Source organism: Cuculus canorus, chromosome 4 (assembly GCF_017976375.1).
Source record: "Cuculus canorus isolate bCucCan1 chromosome 4, bCucCan1.pri, whole genome shotgun sequence".
NCBI classification, from domain to species: domain Eukaryota; kingdom Metazoa; phylum Chordata; class Aves; order Cuculiformes; family Cuculidae; genus Cuculus; species Cuculus canorus.
This window is the reverse complement of record NC_071404.1, coordinates 71,578,695-71,601,866: the sequence shown is the minus strand read 5'-3', so window position 1 is coordinate 71,601,866 and position 23,172 is coordinate 71,578,695. Positions and strand designations below refer to the sequence as shown.

At 37.2% G+C, this 23,172-nt stretch overlaps 1 protein-coding gene across 1 annotated transcript in view; it reads left to right on the top strand.

Moving 5' to 3' along the window:
- Window positions 1–1,077: 1,077 nt before the first annotated feature.
- Window positions 1,078–23,172, top strand: part of INTU (inturned planar cell polarity protein) — a 77,669-nt gene continuing 55,574 nt past the window's right edge. Inside the window, exon 1 of the mRNA XM_054064716.1 lies at window positions 1,078–1,193. The gene's annotated coding sequence lies outside the window, so the exon portion shown is untranslated. The remainder of the gene's footprint in view (window positions 1,194–23,172) is intronic.

Below are 23,172 nucleotides of genomic sequence, written 5' to 3'. Positions count from 1 at the left end.
TATCTTTAGAGTGATATTTCAATCCAACTGTCTCTTCTTTAGGAGCAAGATAAAATCACAAATAAGCACTGCTCAGAATTTCCTTCTTCTTACTTCAGTCCATTTCCTTCCTTTTTATATCCTAAACATGATGACTTGGGGGAAAAAATATATCTCATGCGTCATCTTAAAATCTTCAGTAGAGATCATGCTGCAAACTAAGACTAGTGTGTGTGAAGGATCAGGAAAAAAATGTGAACAGTACAGCAGAAAAAAAATCTACACGATGATAAAATTACTTACTAAACTCTTCTGATTGTCTCTGAAAAGAGATTGCATGTGTTTGTGCTTAACAGACAAGATAAAATCATCAGGTACACAGTTATAATAATTAGCTGATGACGATAATTCTATGAAGACGTGTGTCATTTACTCCTACAAAACAAGTGTACTTCTGAGTGCCTTTTCCAATTTGATTTAAGACACTGTATTCTCATTACTACTTGAGTACTGCTTTGGCAATGATGATATTACAGCTCTGAAGTGTCACATTCTCAATTAATAATACCACAATTTCTCTACTGCGAAACGAATCGCTCCATAGCCTCGTATTTGTTCTTCATGGATGTGTTGCTGGATATTGCTCGTGTGTGCAGGAACAGTGTGGACTCTGCGAGGTAGATATAGGTACCACGCAAGTTGAACTATACCAGCACGCCAGTATCCTGTGTGTCCCATGAAGCAGGACTAGATACAGGATCAATTAAAGCTCTTTACAGGAGATCAGTCAAAAACATTTAGATACTGCATGACAGCAGACACACAAAGGAGACAGTCATAAATATATGCATTGCAGCAAAATCCTCAGATATATTTGTTTTCCCAGAGAAGTTTTCTTATTACCTCAATGACTAAAGGCCATCGTCCCCTTTCAGTTACACATATACAGTCCCAGTGAGTCACTGCTGTTTAAAAGAATATTTGACCCGCTCTGTTGGAAAATACAGCTAGTCTGGTTGTTACAAGAGCAAATGAACCAGGCTAAGGTGCTGCTGGGAAATGGGAAAGGGATTTTAAGCCCTGGAATCAGCAGAGAGGGAGGCAGTGACTGAGGTGAGCCATCTGGGCTGTTACGCTGAAAGAGCTGCAAAGGGGCTTAAAAACAACAGGTGCCCTTTGTCACACACAGAGGCGCACCGGAATCACAGTTGAGGGTGAGTTTTAAGATGTCTTATTAATATCTGCTGCAAATATGTACACTAAAAAGGCAACTTCTATTGAAAACTTGTCAAACGTGCTTTTTTAGTACTTATTTCTGTACCTTAATAAGGTTTTTACTTTGGAAAAAAAAAAAAGTGGAGGTTGCTATTCTTTTATTTAATGCATTTCAAGGAAAAATTACGTTGTTGCAAAGATGATGTGAATTGGCCTGTGTATAAAAGAGACTCACTTCAGCTTTGTTGTAATTTTTAAAAGGAATTTCTCCAACAATGCCATTCAGAAAAAGAAACCTGTTTTTTCCCCCCTTTTGTTGTAATTCAAATAGTTATAAAACCTGGTAAACAGAATGCCTCGGAGCCCCTTGCTTTGTCTCAGTCTGAAATAGGATTGCTGATTTTTGAATAGTTGCTTTTCAGCCACTTGCTCGGAATCCCTTATAGGATTGAATATGCCAGCTTGTCTCTTATTAATCTACTTGAGGCAGATAGCTATGTTTTCAGAAGAAACAAATATTAAAATAGACATAGAATTCAGCCAAATGTTAAAAACAAGGCAGTGGAGTCTGTTCACAGCTCACTGCAATGTTTTCACAACAATAGAGATATTTTATTTTATGAAATTAATTTCAAGCTCTGTTTATCAGGGAATTTCTGTTGTTGTTCTCTTCTGTCCAGAAGATCTAATCAGACCATCCTTAAATCACGTAGTGAGGCTGGTTTAAGTCATGTTTTCACACTATCTTCTCCAGATATAATCAATCTGATGTTTCTGGACTATTAAAGGAAGTGTTATACCATTCCATTGTATTTGCAAGAAGAATTTTGAAGGAGACTTCGGCACAGCAAAGCTGTGGCTCCAGTGATTACATGTTTTGTATACAAATCTGTCTAGTAAAGAAGTGTGTATCTCTGAAAGGAGAGCATGTAATGTTAAGTAATTTTGTTTTCTGTGCTGTATCAGAGCTCTTGAATGTTAACCATCCTTAAGTTTTACTTTATTTCTTAAAAACAGTAAAAATCCTGAATTAATATATATATTAATACATATATAATACACATAACCATTTTTCAGCTGAGATTTCATCAGATATTTTGTTCAGCACTGCTTGTAGGGACTTTAGAGGTCACATTAAAATTAGTAATTTATTGTTATCTTCACTAATAATTATTCACAGCTCAGTGATTCTTCCTATGAAATAGAGTATCTGTCAAAAAAAAGTTTTGACCTGCCTGAATTTGTCTGTTTCCTGGTTGTCTTACCCTATAGCTTTTTTTAAAGGAACTGCATAACTAATGTAAGCAGTTCCATGCATAAATGTAAACAGTCAATACATTAAAGTACAGGATGTCTCAAATACTACATTTGGTATCTAGTTACGTCTATCTTACCCTTTCAATGCAGCTCAGTAAGTACTGTCTTGTCTACCCAGCACAGGTTTTATGCAAGACTTGCTGTATTTCAGTAAGGAAATAAGAATTCCTTAGTCAACACAACGGCCCAACAGGATTTGATTGAGAAAGCTGCTGTTTTTTTGCAACAATATCAAGCCTCAGTACATTAATTCAAGGTTCTCAAATATCTAAGACAAGTTGTTTTTTCCTTAAACTTCCTTTTTGACCTTTTCACTGGCATATCCTTTTGCCTTACACTCTTTTCCAAATAATCTCAACTTTTTCTTGACTCACATCCAAAGTGTTCTTTTTGAACTTTCTCAGCAACAACCCCTCCTCTGCGTAATTTTGTGTTATCTACTCAGTTTTTCTTGTTTTCCTTGACATTCAGAATCAGCAGGCCTGGCTTGCGATCAAATAAGTGTTAGAGCTGAGTGGCCCTGAACACATGGAGTGGCTGCTGACATCATCAGGTCAAGTCCAGGATAGATTATCCTGGAGCCTTTGGTATAGGGTATCAAACAGACTGTGAATTACTGCTTTTCTGATAAGTCCATTTTTGTCCCAGCAAATTCTCACAAGGTCCTGGAAAATTTTGTGGGCTTAAACTGATGGAGCAAAAATATTTACCAAGGGAAGAAGTCACATCACTGAAGTTTTTGATTCACTGGTCCTTCACACTGAAGATTCTAATTCTGGCATGTTTATAGCACGCCAGATTTTGATTAGCTTTAACGCAACGTACAATACAGGATCTAGACACCTTATATTCCACACCTGCCAACACCTGTACAGGCATAGTGTTCACCTTATAGATCTCCTGTTCACATTTCCTCTTATGACTGTCTTGTCCCAGTCTATTTTTAAAGATTCAAGTATCAGTTCTAATTAGGAACAACTTGTATCTTAAAGTTATTTAAGGTCTCATTACTTTAAATACAAATCCAGCCACTCTCTCTGGTCAGTTCAGGAATGTCCAGAAAATCATCCAAACCAAACAGTCTGAAAGTCTAAAAACTTGTGAGCTAATGTTTTTTCTCCTTTGTTTATCAGGAAATTAGACTCATTTATATAATTTAAATTCAGGCACGATCAGCCTTTCTGTATGCATAAAGGATTAGATCAGATATCCCAGCGGAGCCAAAAGAGATCACATACATTTTGGAAAATAAATACATGGCCCTTATATTTCTCTACTAATACGATTATGATAAGGTCTTTCTTTACATACACATTAACCATACTTCTTGGAGCTGCTTTCCTGGCAGTTCTATCATGAAAACCGTCTAACAAATTGAGAACTGAGAATATTGTCCTACGAGGAACATCACCAGAAAAGAGGTCTTTTTTAAAAAATATAAAAATAGTATTTATAGTTCAGAAAGATTCCTACACGCCCATATTAGAGACAATAAATGTCAAGGAAGCATAGGAACAGTTTAGGTTAATATAGGACATTATAAATCAGGGTAAGGGGATTAGTGTTCTTTTATATATATATATATTTATATATAAAACTGCCTTAAAGTGCAGGAAGCTGAATTGCTGTATGCTATCCAAACACAGCAGGTCCTTGCCCTATGGAATCAGATCGGAATTTGAAGAGGAGACATAATAAGTGAGAATACCATGTGGAGGATTCTGGCAAAGACAGCAAGGGAAATGCCACAATAAGGCATACTGCTATGTTGGCTGTATAGATACAGGCGTGCTTCTAAATTACATACAAATTTAGTGAACTACTGTCCCTTTTGTTAATAAATCTGGATAGTAGCAACCCACACTGATCCCTTTATCTGTCTGAAATCAAAGAAGATAAATGGGGAGGGGATAGAGGAAATACTTTCCAACTGTGAGTTTTATTGAAATTAAATGCTCCAGCAAACAAAGCTGAGGGTATTTATATCTCTCTGGTCGTTTAAACTGAAGAGAAACACTGGAAAATATTTAGGAGAGGGCAGTTAGGAAGAACACAAGTCACAATCGGACTGTTAATAGCCTGGTACTCTAGAGGCATCTTCATGTACAAGAAAGAGGAGCTCTAATGAAAGATAAGATGAGAAATGGAAAGAGAAAATGTTGAGTGTTAAAGCAACAGGGACTGAAGATGTGGCAGTAGTATGGTGCAAGAAGGAAATAGAATGGAGAGAAATGAGCTGTTAGAAACCCTGCAAGGAAAGTGAGGGAAGAAGTAGAACCAATACCTGAAAGAAGGGTCAAAAGGAAATAAAAATGAAGCTAGGTTATTTTTCTGAAGAAAGAAATATCTTCAGTGTTTGGGGAAGAGGCAATAATCCAGAATAGAAAGCTATAAAGCTAGGAGTTATGGCCTGGAATTTCATCTGAGGCTTTGTGACTTGAGTTTCACTGTTAATAAATTAACTTAATAGGCACACCCACTATTCTGGTAGAAAAATGGCCCTCAGCATATACAGAACTGTTTATTTTGTATTTAATACTCCCTGTAGGTGATGGAACACTTGAGACTGTCGACTGTCAACACAGCAAACTGACATTCAGTATTAGTGAGTCAATAAATATGCCCTTTTTGTTATGTGTAAGGGCCCAAGATGTACTTCTGTCTTTGATTTTTTTTCCTGTTCATTAAAAATACGCAGCCTTTCAAACATTCCCTGTCAAACAGAGATAATGGAGATTTCATTGGCCATTGCTTTGCATGTGCTGATATATCTTCTAAATAAAAGCATCAGGATGTTTACATAGGATGAATCTGGACAGCTGGAGGGCTTTATTGAATAATACAACATAAAATTCAAACATTTATAACTGTTGCTTTTCATATAAAAATCTGCAAAAGGTAATGACTGAATGGTAATTTGAAAGAATATTGCTGGATGTCAGAGAAATATTTTAGCAGAGGGAATTCTTGTTCCAGATCACTGGAGAGTATAGTTGGAATATGGCATGTATTTTTTCAATATAAAGCAATTATAGGCACCTCCAGATAATAAAAATCCATAAAATGATCTGGTGCTCTTATTCATTTGTTTCATTACATAATGAAAAGTTACAGGATCCCATTGCATGCTGACAGCGCTCCACATCTGATAGGAACACCGGGGAAATATAAAAGCTTATGTAACCAAATGCTGTATATATTTTAAATATACCCATTGTATTCAGCACAGCATCATGAAAATGAATACACGAACTTGTAAAAATCGAGAACTGTATTTGCCCCTTAAAGAACCAAATTCAGTTTGGCCTGTAATAAATCATCTCATTTGACTTTTGCAACCTACTGTTGATGGTGACCATACCACCCACGCTGGGAAAATCATCCTAAAAAGAATTTCCAGTTATTTTGAAAAACAGAATTTCCTGAATAAATATTCTCTCTATAGAGGCTAATCCATAGGAAACACTATTTTAAGTTTTAAAAAGTTTCCTCCCGTCAAAGTTAACCACGATGGGTTAAGCTGTTCCTAATAAGAAATTATAAAAATAAATGAAATTTGATATCAGAGTCAATTAATAATAAAAAAAAGTTATAAAGAATAGTGCAATAAAGAAACTTGCTTTAGTTTACATTTGGCTTTGGACCACACTATAAATTGAATGGCATCACGTTTAGATTTTTCAACTATACCTGAAAAAAAAAGTGGTTCTTTAAAATATTAGCAAAGCGTATGTTAACTAGCTTAAAAAACCAGTTTATTTCTAGATTTCAAAGTAGATATCCATCAGAAATCTTCATTCAGTAAGACTGCACTTGATAGGGTTTTCCTAGCATTAGTGGTAAGATTATTGGTATTTAACATTTCTATTAATGATCTGGAAGTAAATATTACAGGTGAAAAGTAGACTTGGTAAAATGTGCAGAACTCAAGAAGAATATCATACTGGAAGGAAAGAAGCGATGGGAAGTGATTTGGATCATTTGGCAAGCTTGGATCCTTAAAACTGTGTTTCACCATTGCCAAATTCAGAGTAATACCCAGGAGGAAAGAATGCAGATTTTACTAACAAAATAGAGGCTGCATCCTGCAGAGTAATGATTGTGAAGGATTTAGAGTCACAAAGGAGGGAATGTTTGCATTCCTTCTGCTGTCAGGCTATGGCTAACAGAGCAAATATGACTTTTAGGTCTATGAATGGGGAGGACTGAAGAGAAATAAATGGTTGTTATTATTTTGTGTAACATTAGTGAGATCAGTCCCACTGTACTGCACACAGTTTTGATGACAGGAGTTTCACTCTATTTGTAAAGCTGGAGAAGGTAATGCAACAGATATTAAGGTGACAGAAGGAGAGGAGAATGTGCCTTAAAGTGAGAGACTGTACGTAGGTCAACCTGTTCATTTAAAAATAGACTGAGAAGTAGCTATCTTCAGAAAAGACAGAAGATACTAAAGATAAATTGCGTTTAACAAAAAAAAGGACGTGACAGGGACAATGACTGAAGCTGAATGAAGACAAATTTAAACTGGAAATAGGGCACAGATTTTTAACTGTGATTAACTACTTGAACTGATTATCCAGGGAAACGGTGGATTTTCTGTCCCCAATACATTCAACCTAAGGCTGGAAGTGATGGTTTGGACAAACAATTTGACATGTCAGTAAAAGAGAGAAGTGAAAAGGACAGTCATAGTCAAAACAGACTGAAAGATGCAGAGATTTCTTCTAGAATTTGGAAAATAAAAAAATCCATTAACCTGTCCATACTTGTATTGAGAATGACTGAAGCAATGAACCATCAAAACCAACACAGGATACACAACTACAGTCACTGTTAAATCACTGTAGGCTCAGGCTGTTCAGTGTTCACTGCTCCCTGCCTTCCATCAGATTTATTTCAGTGTTTTAATTCACAGTGGCTTTAGTAGAAAGTGCCCAAACACTTCTGAAGTTTAGGCTTTACTGCCTATCTCTGATCAGAATGATATTAAGACAAGAACAAAGCAGAAATTTCACAATTCCTTAGAAAAAAAAAACAAAACAGGGGAAAGGTTGAATGTCATAAAATATCTACAAAATCCTCACTGCAGGGAGGAATTAAAACACATGGCATAATGTAAGAGTTTGCCATTCTGTCTCATTGCTGTCTTTTTAAACTCTTCATATTTTGCTGGCTAACAGTATCACACATGTCTGGATTACAATATTTTGATTTTAACACTTAAAGGAATATTTCATTACAGTCATATGATATTGAGTGAGTTGAACATACGGGATGAGTGGGAGCAGCGAGATAGCATTCCTTAAACTTACTTGGTAGATAGGATGCAACAAGTTCATCATCTGTACAATTTACAACATTTGTTCTGCCTCACTCAGTGAGTACCTCAGTAATTGAAAGAATTTGGATAACTATTCCCACAGGAAAAAGAGAGATTTAAAAAATTTAGTAGTATAAAATGTAATGCTTTATATTTCCTTTGGTGGTGAAAATACAGAAATGTTTATATACATATCTGAGAATGTCTACAATTATTTCATAAGCACCTAACGATACCCTCGTAACTCTCCAGTTTAAGCAAACAACAAACATTCTTTGGTAGAAAACAATGAAAATAAATGTGAAAATAAACTAAATTGTTCACAATGGAAGTACAGATTCCAACCCCACACATAAAATGCTTAAATTAATTGGAACTGATAGTCCACTGAGATCCCAAATACGGTCTGTATACTTAACACAATCAAAAATTAATAATCTCTTCATTTCCTGGATATTTGCTGTATATGCTTCATAGTTTTAACAGCAATAGACTCACCAATTATAAAACATACTTCAGAATACTAATGAGTTTACTATTCTTAACCACGTGAGGACAGGAAAGTAAAAGTATTGTTTCATTCATCTCCTCAGGAGTTCTTAAACTGCCTTTTTATAAGTGTTAGAATGCTGGCCAGCAACTAAAGCGATAGCAAATTAAGAAGGAAATCACCAAAAATGTTTCTTTTTTCTATTATACCTACAAAGCTGTTAACTACATTTGCCCAAATGCAGTCTTCCATAGGTGTGTCCCTGCCCGTGGCAGGAGGAGGTTGGAACTAGATGATCTTTACGGTCCCTCTGACCCAAACTATTCTATGATTCTGTATATTACTCAGCAAACATAACCAAGATTGTCTTTCCAACAAAGACCTACAAGCCAAATTATTACAGGGCTCAAACAGGTGAAGCTCCAATGCACATCTTTGCAAGATAATTGATCAGACTAGACTACCACATAAATCATGTTTTCTTCATCCTTGTAGTTCCTGAGGAGTTTTCTCACTGAGTATAATGGAAACAAAACATTATCTTACTGTCCTCAAAAAGGAATACACTCATATTAACATAGAGTTTGCTTTCCACAGATCCTGTATTCTCTTACGGTATTCACTAGAAATCTTACAAATACTAGGTTTATTCCTGAACTAAAATGAAAAGTAATGTCATACCTTTTGGGATTTAATCAAATAATAACAATAATTTGAATAAACAATTTTTATTTCACTAAGTTTTTGTTTTATCTTGTAAGAGATAGTTTTACAGTCTTTTGTGATACAGGATGGAGTTTTACTATTTGGAGGCCAAAATGGAGCCAGCCCTCAAAAATGCGTTCAAGAGGATTCATTTATTGCTTTTTGCTTTCATATCTCAAGAGGTTTCTAGGACAATCAATAGTCTAAACTTTACGTTATAATTCAAAGTGATAGTAACAATGGCAAACGCCAAGTGTCACAAATGAAATTTAAACAAAAAAAATAAATAGGGAATAACTATTAGATAACAGACTGGGATATGAACAGAATCCCAAATGATCCAAGAAAAAAACACAATGTCACTGCAAAAAAAAAAGCAAGTTCAGCATAGAATATATTAACATAGCAGCCATGGCAAAATCATGTAAAAAGTTGCTCTGTGATGAAACCTCAACCAAATGCGTGCACAGCTTCAGGCACTGTCACGCAGGAAAGACATAAACAAGGGGAAAAGCATTTGGAGGAGAACAGGAAGGAAACGTTCAGAGGACAGGGTATATCAGGGAAAACTTAAAGGAATTTACTTTGTTCTAGGGAAAAAAAAAAAGTAAGGTAAGACACTTCTTTCAGTCTGTAAAGAGTGTTTATAAAGAGTGCAGTATTCAGCTCTTCTCCATGCTAACAGGAGGAAAAGGACAAGAATTTTCAATTTGCTAAAATAATTTAAAAGCAAATTGAAATCCAGGTGGATATTAGGAAAAACCTTCGAAACTGCCAGCATGAGGAAATCCTGAGTTTGATAAGAGACATTGTGTGTCGTTTACTAAGAGCTGGTCAGACCAGCTGCTTTCTTATTAGGAGCCGTGACCCCAGTTGGGGTCAGAGCTTTTCTTACCCAGTATGAACAAGCCCAATGGGCAGCCAGCGGCCGGAGGGGAGAGGAAAGCAAAGCAGAAGTTGCACAGGGAAGCTGTGTTAGACAAGCACCTGCATGTCTAAGGACCTATCTGATTGCCTAAGTACACTCCAGTCTGCTCCAATGAACTAAGTTAGAAGTATCTCCACATAGAGACTCCTTGAAACAGATGTCCTTGAGGGCTCTGTTCACCCTAAATATCTAGCGTTTTAAAAGTTCATAGGCATTGGTTATATTAGATGTATATTAGACCCAAAAAGATAAATTGCTACACTTTACAATGAAGTCAGATTATGGTTTTAAATAATATGCAGAAAGAATATCTCAGCTGTAAAGTCAGTGGAAAGTACATAGTGCTCTTTTCTAATGGTACAGAGGAGGAGAAACGTTGTCCTGTTGTATGATATAAAGAACTTTCTATTTTATCATTGCACCATTTATGAGCTCTGAAAGTACAATTTCACTACACACAAAAAGGTAGCTGTGGTCACAACCCTCTTTAGCACATCCAAAGGAAAATCTGAGAGACCTGGATGACGACAAAGCTTCCTAGTTGCTCATCCACTTTTGTAAGCTTGTGTTTCTATTCTGCGGGTGGCCCACAGTCATTTACTAGTAAACAAAAATATTTGGGAATCTGCAAAATGGCATGTGTCCTCACAGTAACATAAAACAAACCAGGCTGCGAAGGACTGAAGGACGTTAGCCTGTACGGCACCTTGGCCAAAGCAAGGCTAGATACGCAGAGTCATATTCCATCAAGCTTTTAGTGCCTGTAGGAATGGAGAATCCATAGCCTCTTTATCTCTGTCCTACTGTCTCTAAAAGGTCCCTCCTCTGGAATTATGCATCATTAAAATAAGATGGACACTGAACAATCGTTAGTAAACACCAGTGTGTTTTAACACGGGGTTTTTTGTTTTTTCCTTTTTGCAGGGCTTGGATATTTGTTTCCTCAGGAAGGCCAAAACCATCCAACCTAGTCTTTTGCAGCTGTTGACTCCTGTGGGTTTATCCAATGTATCTTTTTGGGGTAGGATAATTAACAATCAAACTACAGCATCTCCACAGGGCTGCTCATAAGGATAACACAGGAAAACCTTTGTGACTCAACATAGTTAAGGTTCTCCTTTTGTATTGTTAGGTTTAAATAAACCTTAACGCCTTAAACGTGGTCTAGAAGGTGTGAATCTTCTAGTAAGTGCTATTCAGATATTCAAGGGAATTTTTCTACATACGTATTTTTTTAATTATCTGCCATTAAATGCCATCAACCACACTGTTGTTATTTGTAAACCACATTGACCTTAATGAAGCCATATATCAGAGCAATATAAATTGCAAATGTTGTCCAATTTGGAGGTCAAGCCACAATTGAACTAGATTTCATAAACTCAAGGTTGCTGTGCTAAGAGTTTTCTAAATGCCCAATTTCTGGGGTCCTGGTTCTGTAAAGAATTATGACACATACTGTGCTGTATGCTGAGTCAGCAGGAATACTCACAATGTACAAAGCTAAGCATGTGCTTTATAATTCACCCTAACATCTGGACCCAATTCAAAACAATGCATTGCACTTACTATGTAATAGGTGAGGAGAGGGAGAGAAAAGAATCATGCGTGTTGTCAGAGTTTATATGTCTACAATTATGAAACAATTTTTCTGGGAAAAAAAAAGATTCAGATAGGAAAATATTATTTAAAGGTCATCTAAATTAGAAGTTGTCGCTAGGTGTAGTGTTTTGTAAAATTCAAAGATCATTTATTGCAACAGATAAAATAAGTACTCTTTTGAAATTTTGCTCCGGTTGTACTGTTTGCTCACATTGTACAATATACATTTTTTTTCTTTAGTCCTTTGTAAATTTTCTGCATTTTCCAGCCCTTAATCAATAACACCCTGCTGTTACTGTTGGCCTCTTTTGTGGATGAAATCAAACTGGGATTCCCTCCAGAAATATGATTCCTTAACCTCTACAGAATTCCTTCACAAGCTTGAGGGCAATTCTTGGCGTCCTCCCTTCACATCGCTGAAAGAGCTGCCTCTGCTGCCTTCTAGAATCATGAAAACAATCAGGGCACAAACACATGTCAAAAGGATTCCGAAAAATAGCTTGTTAGAATTTTTAGGTTCTTCTGAGGGGAAAAAGAACATCCTGAATTTGCTCTCTCAGTCCAGTCTTTAATGCTTAGGATGAAATCAGAGAAATTCTTCTGCAAGCCCTATCTCCTAGTCAGGCTCTGACCTACTCTTTAAAAACTTGCACACATTCCACAGTTTTACTTAATTAAGAGATTGAAGAAATATGAATTACAAAGTTTTATTTCATTCTTCGTAGCAGAGCTTATAAGTTGAGAATCCAGTTTTCCAGGTTTAAGAATGTCTTTTTAATTGCACTGACTGGCTGCTGTTTTCATAGGCTTTAAGCTATTCCTCTCTCTGTTCTGAACATTCATACTTAGTGAAATCAAGAAGAAAATAGGATATTTTAACAAATAAATATCCAAAGGTATGGCCAGACCCACTGTAGTACTTATAAATACAATTACACGTGCTAGAGCCAGTATGATCAGTAAGCTATTAAATGACTTTTTTTAGAAGTATTTCTAAAAACAATGGCCACATGTAATGCAAGCAGAAATATTCTAAATGTTTCAAATAATATTTCAGAAAAATATAGGTGTACTTTATAGTTTACTATACAATGGAAACTAATGCATAATCTAAACAATACAAGTCTACCTTACCCTTCCAGCAATCTCCAGTATGCTCCTAGTATTACTTCATCAGTCACCAATCAGAAAACATAACCCTAAGCTACAGGGTGACTTTTATTGCACACTTTGTCACTGATTTATTACAATCCTGAAGGCCTGTTATGTATCTTGACATAACTGGGCATTAATAAAACCAAGCTGCATTAGTTCTGCCTTTACAGATTTTTCTGGAATGCATTGGTATTACTTTGCTGGTTTAAATTGAAGATATGTGCTCTGCTGCAATGCAGTTGAATTTTTCCTCATATAAACCACTTCTGCTTAGGAGACCTCTAAGTAAACATGAGCTGAAGTGGCTTGTACAGCAGGTATAATATATTACAAACAGTTTTAGGTTAGCCTCTTTTATGTTCTGAATTAACTGAAGATGATTTTTATTTTTCACTGTATAGGTTATGCCATTCTCCTTCCATGCACTGCAGAGTTTCCATCTTGTTTTCCTGTCTGGCAATACGCTATGTAGTTTCTCTTCTTAAAAGCTTCTTGAGGAATCCTGGTTCTGCTCCTCAATAAACTACTCAATGCTATCAGGCAATCAGACAAGTATTTTGTGCACATTAAAGATGAACATTTGAAGATTCTAGCATTAAAGGCCCTGTCTTAAGGTTTTCCGGAGAAATAAGGCTCTCTCTTAACCATCTAAAAATGTAATTACATCTGCATTACATACACTATGATTTTAATGTTTGACTCATCATACATCTTTCTTTTGAGAAGACAAATCTCTCACAATCAGGTTAGACAGCAGCAAGAGCCAATATAAAATGCTTTACTTTGGTTCTTTTTGGCTAGGTTCTGGTTATGCAGCTGAGATTTTAACCCGTCTGCAAATACTTGTTCCATGTTTTACTTGATTTGTGCCAGTAACGTTGTAGAAACCCCACCACAGAGTGGCTCAGAGAGAAGAACGCAACATCTCAACCTACCCCAATACAACTGCAATGACACTTACACTGTCTCCAGCAGTACAGCACCTATTAAAATTTATGTTACTTGAAACCTGAAAGCTGCAGATAAATGCACAGATGGTTGTGGCAAGTCCACTGCCAAAAGAAGGCAACATAATGTTCTGCTTAGCCACAGCTAGAAAAAAGATTGTGTCATTCATCAGTACCTGAGACGGATAACAAAGCACTGATGAGCTTAACTACACTGATGAGTTCTTAACTACAATTGATTATGAACAGAAAAATATCATAGGTGATCAGAGGGTTGGAACACCTCCCATTTGAGGACAGACTGAGAGAGGTGGGCTGACTCAGCCTTGAGAGAAGAAAGCTCCAGGGACTCCTTATAGCAGCCTTCCAGTACTTAAAGGAGGCTACAGGAAAGCTGGAAAGGGACGGAAAGGGACTCTTATCAGGGAGTGTAGGGATAGGACAAGGCGTAACGGTTTTCAGCTGAAAAAGAGTAGACTTAGATTAGCTATTAGGAGGATTTTTTTTACTGTGGGGGTGGTGAGGCGCTGGCACTGGTTGTACAGAGAAATCATGGATGCCCCATCCCTGGAGGTGTTCAAGGCCAGGCTGGATGGGGCTATGAGCAACCCGATCCAGTGGGAGGTGTCCCTGCCCATGGCAGAAGGGCTGGAACTGGATAAGATCCCTTCCGACCCAAACCATTCTATGATTTAACTGGTAAAGAAAACAAGCTTTAAAGATAAATATAATGACAAAATTTGAGGTATTTCTGGTGCAGAAGGTGCGCTTCAGTTCCTGAAGACCTCTCATTTAGTGATTTTCATCTTACCAGTTTGGGCTTTAGCTCATCTGCCTGCCTGTCAACTTCCAATCATAACAGCTGCCAGCAAAACGCACAATCCACAGCATCTCAGACGCTGAACAGAAACATTTTCAGCTCCCATGGTGTAATTGTTCTGGTGAAAACTACAGCTAGCGGCAACTCCAGCAGTTTGTCAGAATGAAACAAAAAAGCTATTTGCAAAAGCCTGGACTGGTGAACATAATTCTGACGCTGCTCCACCGGGAAACACTGTGGGAGTTCTGGTCTTCATTTTGCAGGCTTCCACTGCAGATATTCTGTAATTTCTCAAAACCTTTCTGTGTGACCTCAAGCCTTACAAATTTTTATTGGCAACTTTTGAAGGCTGCAATAAGATGCCTGTTATTCTTGTAAGCCTCGGGGCTTATGACAGGTAGAGAAAGTCCATTTGATGTTCTCCCTTGCTAAAAGTTGGTCTTTATTCTTCTTGTTACCAGATAAATCTACAATATAGCATAACCTTCCCAAAAGTGTTCTCAGAATTGATTATATTACACTTTTTGTTTATCTGTAACTCAGTCAGGTTTTCTGAAAGTGAATTTGAAACAGTAATCCAGTGATGAAAAAAATTCCTTTCCCTCTCTTTTCCCCTACAAAACATGTTTTTTTGAAAGCATCATCTGTATTGTAGCCATAGTACATAACTCAGATCTTCAAACAACTTATTTACTATTTATTAAAGAAAGATTTTAGTCACCATTCATAGAATCATAGAATGACTAGGTTGGAAAAGACGTCTTAGATCATGAAGTCCATATGCAAGTCAAATACTATTTTCTATGCTGGATTTTGCACAACGAGCTTTAAATTAGCAATAGGCAATCAATTACCCTTTGGAAAAAATGTGTTGCCTGCTCATTTTCTTGTTTCAGGACACAGTTCACAAGATTCCTATCTACTATTTGTCTTCATTCTCTAATGAGAATATGACTGGTTTAAAGTCATGGAAGTCAACATTTTCATTGGAGTTGGCTTTCTCTTTCTCTGCTTCATTGCAGTGATATTCCTGATAATGACATCGATGTGTGTGTATCCTGGTTCTGAATAAAGTATGTTTCATTTCCTCTGATTTTACAAAAGAAAAACCAGAACTCATAAATATGAGAGAGAGAGAGAGAGAGGGAGGGAGGGAGGGATAGATTAGATAGATAGATAGATAGATAGATAGATAGATAGATAGATAGATAGATAGGAGAGATCCATCGATCTCTAAAAGTCGTCAGAACAGTTCAGGTGTGACAGATGATGTCAAATAGCTACATGGGCTGGGTAGTTTAGCAATATGCAAAAATACTAAGGAAAAAACATCCAGGATTAAACATTTTTTATTAAACCAGAACTACATACAAGTGAAACAGCAATAAATGTCAGTATTTTGGCTCCTGGCCTGTGATGGTGCATAGCTCTGTGTAGGTTTGCAAAACTGGGAGGGATCAGAGAAGCAGGAGGAGGCTGCTCTTGCACCACTTGACATCTCTCCCTCTTGCACTGTGGCAGCATTTGCATTTTTCAAAAGAATACCCTCTTTGAAGTCTGCCATTCACAGACACAGCTGACACATAAAACAGATCAAGAGATAAGGGAGGGTAAGCAACTTTTTTTTTTCCTCAAAGGAAGACTTATCATACCCCATATGTGCAGTTTTGTGTTAAGAGCCCTTTGCATCCTCAGAATTTTTCCTGCACTATTATTTCCAGGAAGAAAGATCAGTGATAAGTATTATAGGATACACAAGTTTCTGAAGAGCCTGCATTTTTTTTCAGGAAAATCAAAGAATCATCTTGTAAGTTTTACTCCTGTCACTGACAAATGACTTCTAAAGTACTCCTAAAACCCATCTTCTGTGTATACTCAGTCTTTACTTTCATTCTTTCTTTATGAGAACACATGCAGTTTAGGACTCACTTCAAACAGAGCCTATTAAAATATCAGTATTTTTGTTAGATTTTGAACAGAATTTGTACAATGCATGCAGGGAAATAAAGATATTCTATTTTTCAGGACAGAGATAGGATGGAAAATATAACCCTACCAGCTGCCAGTCCCAAGTTACACAGTTCCATTTTCAGAAATGGCTGTACTTAATATTATTTTGCTTCCATTTTCAGAGAAATCCATATGCAACTTCAATTATTTTGGTTTTTATTGTATGTGCTGCATGTGCTTGCTGACCAAAGCAATCATTATACTTGTCATTTAAGTGTCAGAAGTCTTTTTTCAATCCACACATGGCCTCCACAGCTTTTCCCAACATGTTAGTAACCTTTTAGTCGTTAATCACATTGAGAAGACTGCTGCTGAAGTAGAGCCTGTGGAGTTACCAGATATATCTGCACAGAACTTTCAATGCCCTCTAGTGTTTCTTGCTGCAAATTAGAATTTATAGTCAGTAAAAATTTGTTAGCAGGGTTGGTGAGTTGGATTTTCAAGTCTCTGTGGACACTGAAAACAAAACCTTAGTAAATATAGCCCTATCACGAGCCATAGAGGACTAAGTAAAACTATCCTCTGCTGAAATAGGCTGTGGAACGTTCCCAGTGCTTGAAATTAAAACAGTGAAGAGCAGGCATCTCTCTCAACTTCTCTTGCAAACTGTAAGACCTCATTTATTGTTAAACCCATTCAGGACATGCCTGCACAACAAATGCGATAGATGGACAGTCACATGGTGGAAAAAAAAGCCGTGACAGTACCTGTAGGTCAAGAGTGAATATTCAAGAGGTTTAGGGCAGAGGATTAGACAGCTCTGCCCCTGCAGTGCCACAGTCCCCTTTCAGCTGTGTGATCCTACGCACCAGAACAAGAGAAACAAGAGCATTGCCATAAGGAAGAAACTGAGGAAATAGAATATATGTCAGATCAAAGTTTCCTGATAAGATGGAAGACAAACAAACAGCTGAGATTTCAGAGAGGAGAAGAAACTACAGTTGCACAACAGTGCAATTAGAATTATGCTATCTCAGTAAGACAGAGTGTCCTGCCCTAAACAACTGCATGATCGTCCTGATTTTTATGTGTGTACTTAGTGAGAAATAGCATGGATGCTGGAAGAAAAGAGGAAATCAAGCCAAGCCATGACATTATGTATTTACAAAGTTCTGTCCTGAATGACAGAAATCGTAATGACCACATTAAAATCAGGCATTTTGTCATCTGGACGGCAACTAAGAAATATCAACTCTTTTTAGAGCTGTGAATGCTTTGATTTCCTGATATGTAGCACAGCAGCAGTCATGCATCATTACAGCACTGTGCCCAAACTAACCAGTTTTGACCACACTTTTAGGGTCAAGCAACTATCTCATAGAGTGTTGCTTTTATTGTGTAAGTTTTCTGCTTGGTAGGTGGGAGACCTCTACCCTCCTCCTGTGTGCAGTTGTGAAGATATGCCCGTAGTATATCTTTACTTTAGCATCCCGGTCAGCAGTTTCTGAACATAAAGGTGCTTCGTTCTGCCTCATTAATATGAAAAATATACTATTTTTGTTGGGTTTAATTCTTCTTAATTCAGTAAAAAATTATAATATATATATATATATAATTAAGAAGAATATATATAATATATATATAATATATATTCTTCTTAATTCAGTAAAAAAATATATATAAAAAGTCATCTTTAAAAAGCAACATACTCAAAACAATGACATACAAAGTGGTGTTTGTGGGACAAAGGTTCATAATGTTACTGTCTGTCACTGGGGAGGAAGGAATGGTAAACTGCAGCACAGGAAAACAAAACATCAGCCAGAAATAAACTTTCTTGTTCTTTCATGTTTTTCACAGTAAGTAACAGTCAACTCCAACTAACCCTTTTGCCAACATATAAAGTTTTATGGCATGTTGTCATCCAATAGTTCCAGCATTCAATAATTTCAGGAGGAACAAAATTAGGCTCAGTGTTTTTCCCAAGTGGTTTTATTAACTGTTTAAGGGCAAGGTAGGTTAGGAGAAATGCAGCTAAGCCCTGGGGAAAAGGCTTTCTTTTCGTTTTTAATGTTGAGACATTAATTTCCTTTTATTGTTTGCACATTCTGCACAATCAGAAAGCCTAAAGAGTGGCAGTGCAGCTGGAGACTGAAATCTAAGCTAAAAATCTTGGTAGCTTCAAGATGTAGCTGGAATTTAGGGTTCCTGCTGGTATGTCACATACAAAGGATTTTTATACTTTTCATGGCCTTCAGTTGAGGGCTGTATAAATAACAAGCAGGAAAAAGATGACTTAAAAACAAGGCACTACCTTTAATTCTCTTATTTGCAAAACCAAATATATACTGCCTAGAAATTGAAGGCTTAGGGATACATCCCCAGGCACTCAACTTCCCATTGATTTTGACAGGTTATAGGTATGTGGAGTCCTTTCAGTTTGTAGGTTTTAACATTAATTATGCTTTTAATTCCAAGCACCGTGAGAAAGCCCAGAAACAAAGAAAAAGAGCAATGAAGTTCCGTTTTAGTTCTTCATCATCCTCAAATCTACACCAGCTGAAGAAAGGTCTAGAATTCAGATTTTAATCAATAACTTTTTATACATGTCCAGAAGGCTTAAGCTACACGAAGAACTTTTTTAAGAGTCCCAAAAAAAATTGTAATAAGGGATAAAGATTTAGGGGGAAAGCGCCTATAAGAAAGAAGTGCCAGGAAGCATGAACAATAGAGGTAGTGATAACATTATGTTGCCAATCATTTGACCTGAAATCATGGCTATGCAAGGCAGTAGTTTATTTGTACAGCAACAACCACAAAAAAGTGATTGGAATTGATCATAAAAATTTTGCTCAGCACCAGGTGGTGCTATTCTGCTTTATTTAAAAATCTGTGAGCTACTAGAATATTTACCTTTTAAAAGAATAACCTCTGATTAAAATTAAATAAGTGAGACAAGTATCTATTTTCTCAAACCGTAAATCAATTGTGACTGCTTTCAGTGTAATGCATTTATATATTTAAGAAGCAGAGGTTTCTCAGCACATCTGACAGAGAAATCTAAAAAGCCTTTAGCTTTTAAAATAATCCTACTTACCTCATCATTAAACTGGCTATATATCTTATTTAATCCACAAAAATTTCACATATGCTTTTTTGAGAGTTTCACACAAAAAAGAAAATTCAGCTTAATGCAAAAGTGCTGTTTGTGAGATGGCCCATACAAAGTATGCATATTTGCTTGTAGATTTTTAAATTACAGACAGGTTGGCTGATCAATGTTCCATAATTTTCCTGTCCTTCAGAGGTAAATAAGATTAAGACACAATCTCAGCATTGCTATGACATGAATATGTGGCAGAATGTTTTTTGCCATGGGTAACTGTCAATAATTTTAATATACACCTTATTGTGGTACAGACCTTATAGACCTACAGGAAAGCTGGGGAGGGGCTCCTTATCAGACCGTGGTGATGGGATGAGGGGTAACAGTTTTAAGCTTAAAGAGGGGAGGTTTAAATTAGATATCAGGAAGATATGTTTTCCTGCGAGGGTGGTGAGGCACTGGGTCAGGTTTTCCAGCAAAGTCATGGACGACCCATCCCTGGAGGTATTCAAGGCCAGATTGGATGAAGCTTGAAGCAATCTGATCCAGTGGGAGGCATCCCTGCTCATGGCATACGGATTGGAACTGAATGATCCTTAAGTTCCCCTCCAGCCCAAATCATTCTATGATTCTATGACTGCCAGCTCAGATAGTAATTAGCATAAGTCAAATCATTAGATTCATTAGATTTCTTTTAGTTATGAGATCTGAGAATAACAGAAGTATGGGGTTTTTCCTCTCACTTAGCATCAATAAAGCTGAATTTTCACATTCTACTTTGAAACCACCAGGATTAGGCACAGAAACAAAATTCTTTAAACTGAAATTAAACTTTCCCATGTGTCTGGAAGCTAGACTTGGGGAAAAGTGCTAATTTTAGTGACAAAAATAAAAACCAACACAAAAGTAAAGTTTTTGCAAACAAAACTGTAATGCAACAACACCATGCTGCTTGCCTTGGATGAGATGGGCAAACAGGCCTACTTGCTGCTTGAAGGAAGAAAAAAGATGGAAAGAGTGAGCTAGCTGAACAGCAAAGTCTTTGCTTCCAGAAACTGCGACAAGTACAAAAGATGGAGATCAGAGGGAGGAAAAGCCTTAAAATCTGCTCTAGAAAATAAATCTGGGGTCAAAGTTCAAGGATTTTTTTTTTATTTAGCATGTTTCCCAGATATTCTTATACTTTGCCCAGATGTTCACATAAAACACAAGTTGACCCTTTTTATGGTTCTCATCTATTTCTCAGAAGACCAAATGGTCACAAGCCGTATTTATAGGCAAATTTACGAGAACTTTATCAGCTTCAGTTTAACAAAATCTCATTCTGTTTTATCGGTCTTTGCAGTACATCAATAATGTAATATTTTTTAGGATAGCTTTTTCAATTAGATTTACACTCCTTATTTGTACAAAAAAACTGTCTTAGAGGAAGCACTAGCAATCCAGCAAATTTTAAAGGCCATGAAGTAGTCATGTGTTGCAACCCTATTCCCACTGTTCTGCAAGCTGGGAAGTCCTTGCGGAAGGGCACTGATAGATTGAAATGAAATGAGTGACATCAACCCGCGTTCCTCTTCAGTATATCACCTGCTCTTTGGACTAATGGTTAACTTGTGGATTATTAATCTTATTTCCAGGGCTTCTTGTACTGTTGTCTTTGCCGGTTTATCAAAAGTATTGCCTGTGTGGTTTTGAAGAAATACCAGAATTACAGGAGATTTGTTTGACAAATAAACTGGATTTTCTCTCTTGCTGCCGGAAAGCTGAACTGAAGGCAGACACAGCAACTGCACTCAGTGTTTAGTGTCCCTGCACTCTTAGAAGGATCATTAAACTCAGCACAGCAGAGCTAAACCTGCTTTCCTGCAGTGCAGCTCTGGTACAATACAAGTGAGTTAACAGAATAACAACTCGGAGAACCCAGGTTCCACCACACAGACAGAAAAGAAGGAGCTATTCTTTAAGTGATGCAATAACACCAAAATTTCTTGTGTGTGTGTGTGCTTTTAATATGCATCAGGCCTCAATTAAACTAAAAAGTAAATCCAGAGTTGCATGTCCATATTTGATCCTGGCAGAAGTGAAAAGGACAGCAATGCCTCTGTCTCCTATAACCTTGACAGCTGGTTGTGGAAAGGAGGCAGAGCTTGGAAACATCTCCTTGGCAAAACTACCCTACAAACCTCACCCTGCAATCTTTTAAATGTGGCAACAGATGGCAGTAGCAGCCTGAGTATGCATCTTCTGGTGAGTAAGAGCCTGTACCCTCAATGAGAACAAATATCTACTCAAAAATATCAAATAACAAATATCTACACAAAATTGCCATCACAATCTAGTATTAAATAGCAGAAGATCAAGTAATACCAGAAATCAAACACTATAAGCTTGAGGAATGTTTCTACACAGAATGACAGAATTTATTCACATTTGTTCTTCTAAGTCACGATACTGAAGGACTATATTCACAAATGCAAATCACTGCTTTTTTTCCAATCTTTGCAATTATTCACAAGCTTTTAAGACAGTAGAAGCATATTTGTTAATGGCCTCCCTTACCAGAAAAGGCAATAGAACACAACACAGAACAACCTAGTGCTAACCAATCGTTTCCTTTATGGATTTTCATCCCTTGTGGTAATGTAGAGCCCCTGCTTGCCTACAACATTCAAAGATAAATAATTTCCTCTTTAAAAGTGAAAGGTAAACTACACACGACCCAGTCAGATGGGAAAAAAAAAATCCTTAGGCTGTCAAATCTCTGTAATTTCAGATGTGTAGAAAATGTGGTCTCTGTTCATCATTCCTAGATCCCTTCAGGTACTACAGCTTAAAGCAATGGATATGTGAACTTGAAACTCAGCTGCCACAGTACATAGCAAAAAAATAGATAGGGCCTTAAGCTGGTAAACTTGACTATGAATCGCAGGTGGTAAAATGCATTCTTCAGTGCCTGTTCTTCTGTCTCTGTTACAGGGGCAAATTCATAAGCAAAAAGACGAGGAAGGATGGAATAGACAGGAAAGCAACCTTGTGTTCCAACTGTTTGCCATAGCCCTTAGTCTGGGGACTGAATACAGCAAGGTATTGTCTCCCTTACTCATAGGTGTAATCAAGCAGAACAAAATAGCTTTTTCTACAGGTTTATCACCAGGACAAACAATGTTACAGGCAAAAATGATTGGAAAGAGCAAATCCTCCAAACCCAAGAATCATAAAATGGTTTGAGTTGGAAGGGACCTTAAAGATCTTCCAGTTCCACTCCCCTGCCATGGGCAGGGACACCTTCCATTTGATCAGGCTGCCCGAGGCCCCATCCAACCTGGCCTTGAACACCTCCAGGGATGGGGCAGCCACAGCTTCCCTGGGCAAACTGTGCCAGGGCCTCACCACCCTCAGTGTGAAGAATTTCCTCCCTGCTTGGAACTCCTTATTTCCATTAGATTCTTACAATCTTGTCACAACTTTTGTCTTATCCAGACGGAGCCACAGTCAACCTACTTTCCTACAAGTCTCATATTTAACCAGTCCTGGGTCAGTAGCCAACAACAGCTGCTGCCAGGATATTGGACCTGGAAGCATGTGTTTCCTGAAAAGGAGGGGACTGATTAATAATTATCTAATATTTCTCTCTC